This window comes from Acomys russatus, chromosome 21 (genome assembly GCF_903995435.1).
Source record: "Acomys russatus chromosome 21, mAcoRus1.1, whole genome shotgun sequence".
Lineage (NCBI taxonomy): Eukaryota > Metazoa > Chordata > Mammalia > Rodentia > Muridae > Acomys > Acomys russatus.
This window is the reverse complement of record NC_067157.1, coordinates 57,822,437-57,825,994: the sequence shown is the minus strand read 5'-3', so window position 1 is coordinate 57,825,994 and position 3,558 is coordinate 57,822,437. Positions and strand designations below refer to the sequence as shown.

General features: G+C 50.4%; 1 pseudogene; it reads right to left on the bottom strand.

Annotated features, from left to right (window-relative positions):
• Nucleotides 1-757: 757 nt before the first annotated feature.
• Nucleotides 758-2,365, bottom strand: LOC127205179 (MAP/microtubule affinity-regulating kinase 3-like; annotated as a pseudogene).
• Between the last annotated feature and the right edge of the window lie 1,193 nt (nt 2,366-3,558).

Below are 3,558 nucleotides of genomic sequence, written 5' to 3'. Positions count from 1 at the left end.
GGCTGCACGAGATGGCATGGCACTTTAAGACGGAGAGTCGGTTTAGAATGGAGGCCTTCCTGGAGTTCTTAAGCTAACTGTTTGGAAGGCACAGAGAGCTGTTGGGATATGGCCTAGATGAGTAATGTCCTGGCAGAAGCCACCATCTTAGGCTAGGTGAAGTGACCCAGGATGGCTGGGGGGCACTGAGGGAGGGTACTCCCTGGTGAGAGGGGCTTAGGAGTCAATGTTGGGAAGCATGGAGTCCCCCCTTCTGAGAAGCCATGGATGCCAGTCCACCTCTACAGGAAGCCGTGGGGCCTGGGGCCAGCTGAGGGCATGGTGGGTTGTGGATAGCCCTGCTATAGATGCCTTTGTCTGTCTCTCACTAAAAAAAATAGCTTGCCTCCAGCCAATTCCCCACCACTGTTTCTTAACAATTATATTTTATTATGAACTCACTAACAGAGCATACCTCAATTACAACCCGACTAACCCAAAGAATAGGAAAAGGAGATTGAAGAACACAATAATGAAACCTTAAGGAGATCAGTTCCGAGGAACGAGCCTCCCGGAGTAGTCAGCAGGACCTCAGCAAACCCGCAATTCAACCAAGGTGGCTGCTAGAACCTGGAACAGTGGCCAAGGCCCAGAGCCTCAGCTGGAGCCCCGAGCCTCGAAGCTTCCCTGCAGCAGTTCTCTCTAGGAGCGTCTCTCCAAGTGTTAACGAACAGCCGAAACAACCCCGAGTCCTCTCCTCTCCTCTCTCTCAGTTCCTTCAGATTTGACCATCAAAGGGAAATGACCCACTGCCAAGGGTGCACAGAGTGACGCCAAGACGCCGCATGTCGACTTCCAGCCTGTCATACTTCCTGCCCTGGAAGAGCCCGGGGACTGCGTGTGGAGGACTACCACAAAACGTGTCTAGTTCACTGCCAGCAGTGAATTCAGTGCTATAACCAAAGCCTGCTATTTTAATGTTCTTATCTGCATCTAGTAACAGATTTTCAGCCATGAGGTCTCTGTGAGCAATCCTTTTTTGATGGCAATAATGAATGGCAGACACAATTTACTAAATTTAGGTCTTGCTTCTTTTTCCTTTATTCTTCCACATGCAACCAGGCAAATGCTTCTCCGCCCCTTGCCTATCCCATGATTACGCAGAGTGCTTTTTCCCATTTCAGCAGCCTTGAACAACTTCACTATGTTTGGATGATTTAAAATCTTTATTATTCTTACTTCTCTGAAGAGCTTTTGTAGACTTGTTGAGTTCAACTGGGTTTTGTCAATGATTTTTACTGCACTCTCTCAGCCTGTGAGGATGTGTTTTGCCAGTTTCACGTCTGCAAGATTCCCCTTGCCAATTGTTTTCAACAGTCTGTAGTTTCCCATGTGAGGCTGTCCATCCGCACAGGAAGCTGTTGAGTTTCTACACCGAGCTCCAGAGCGCCCGGTGCGAGAGGTGACTTCTTGCCTCCCGTCTCCACGTGAAGTGTGGTTTTCAGTGTCTTGTTCATTCACCGTGAACAAAGGGGTCCTAGTGGACATCTTATTGTGCTTTGATTCTGCACCACGCCAAGGCGAAAACAAAACTGCCTGAGCCAATGTTGGGGAGCATGGAGTCCCCCCTTCTGAGAAGCCATGGATGCCAGTCCACCTCTACAGGAAGCCATGGGGCCTGGGGCCAGCTGAGGACATGGTGGGTTGCAAATAGCCCTGCTATAGATGCCTTTGTCTGTCTCTCACTAGGAAGCAGCTTGTCTCCAGTCTGATTCCCCAGCGCTGTGGCTAAGCTTCTCATCCTCCTTTATATACAGCTCAGCTTTATGAACACGAGTATTTATGAGTACAAACAGGGAATGTGTTGTTCTATTTGTGATTTGGGGTCAGGACATTCCCAAAGGCTCTGCCTGGAAATCCCTGCCACTCACCAGTACGCACTCCCTCCCCGCAAACCGGTCAGTGGCCACCATTCCACCCTTGGAAAAGGTGTGGGAATTAACTGTAGTGGGACTTTAGTGGTGGGGAGGGAGGGGACTTGGTTGCTGGTGCCGTATGCTGGTGCCTGTGCTATCCTGTGGAAGGCTGCTCCTCCATGATTTTCCTCCCTGCTCAGCTGTCTCCTGCTGGACTCTTCCCCCATGGCCCCATAAACCCCTGCTTCTGTGTCATCATTTTAGTCTGTGGAAGTTGTAGGTTGGGGACAAGGGGTTTGTCCTGATGACAGTTAGTCAAAGGCATCCACAGCAGATGTCTGATGAAGGGCTAAGACTTGCCAGGTGTCCTCTCAGGGCCCTGCTCACTTCAAGGTAATGCTGGCAGAACTGGTGTGATCAGGCACCATGCTGACTCGGGATCACAGTATCTCCCACCCACCTCTGGGGACACACCACTTGTAAGTGGCTGGGTCTTTTAAACTTCCACGTTTCTAGACTTGAGGACCTGTTCTCGGTTAGCTCCAGGTGGAGATTGTTCCCAGGCAGTGGGGTGGGGGACTTGGTGAGGCATGGTTAGGCATCTCCCATTCTAAGTGGGAGGCCTGAAAGGCCATTGGCTGATGATGAGAGGGGTGGAGGTGGGATGCATCAATAAGCCCCATGACTCTTCTCCTTTACAACCAGAATGCTTGCTGGTCACCTCGAGGCTTAAGGAGCCAGTGGAAATAAGCCATGTTAGAAGACCCGAGTCAGGGAGCAGGGGCCAGCCATGAAAAGAAGATGGATGTTTCAGCACAGGTCCCCAAGGAGGACAGCACATCTGAGATCGTCATGGTAAGCCAGGCCAAGAAGCAGAGCCCCACACTGTTCCTAATGTACGTGGAGGGACAGGACGTGAACCCCTGGTCGTAGAGGTCACACAGCATTGTTGAAGGAAGGGAGACAGGTTTGGGCAACATGTATAACAACATGTCCCACAGAGAGTATCACAGGGTCATGGGATTATCTTTTCCTAAGAAGGGAATTTTCAGAAAATGGCATTTTTAGGATGGCAAGGTGAAACAGAAGGCCCCCTGAGTTCTCAGGCACCCCTAAAGCCTACGCTTGTAAGGAACTCGACCCCTGTCACTGGCAGACTGTTCATTGCTCTCCTGGAGCAGATGGCTTGCTGGTGCCAGGGTTTTCTCGGGACTGAGGACAACCCTAAGTTGGAGTTACACTTTGCATCTCAAATGTCTCCCAAAGATCACAGGTGTTACACTGACTGCACCTGGCCATGCTAATGGCAGAGGGCAGAGACAGGTGTAATTAGTAATTAGTGTAGTTAGCTGGGTCATTCTGTTATGCTCTTAATTAAGGGGGCTGCTGACATCTCAACCCACTCTGTCTCTCTGTGTCTCTATGTGTCTGTGTCTATCTGTCTGTGTCTGTGTCTGTCTGTCTGTCTGTCTGTCTGTCTGTCTGTCTGTCTCTCTCTCTGTCTGGTCGTCCTAAAGTGAGCACTTTTGCTCTGTCACTTTGATCTGGCCACAGTGTTCCTGTTTCATCACTGGCCCAAAGTGCTGGAGCTCAGCAAGCATGACCTGCAAGCTTTGCACAGAAGCCTAAACAAAACCCTGGTCCTCACAGGTCGGCATTCTGT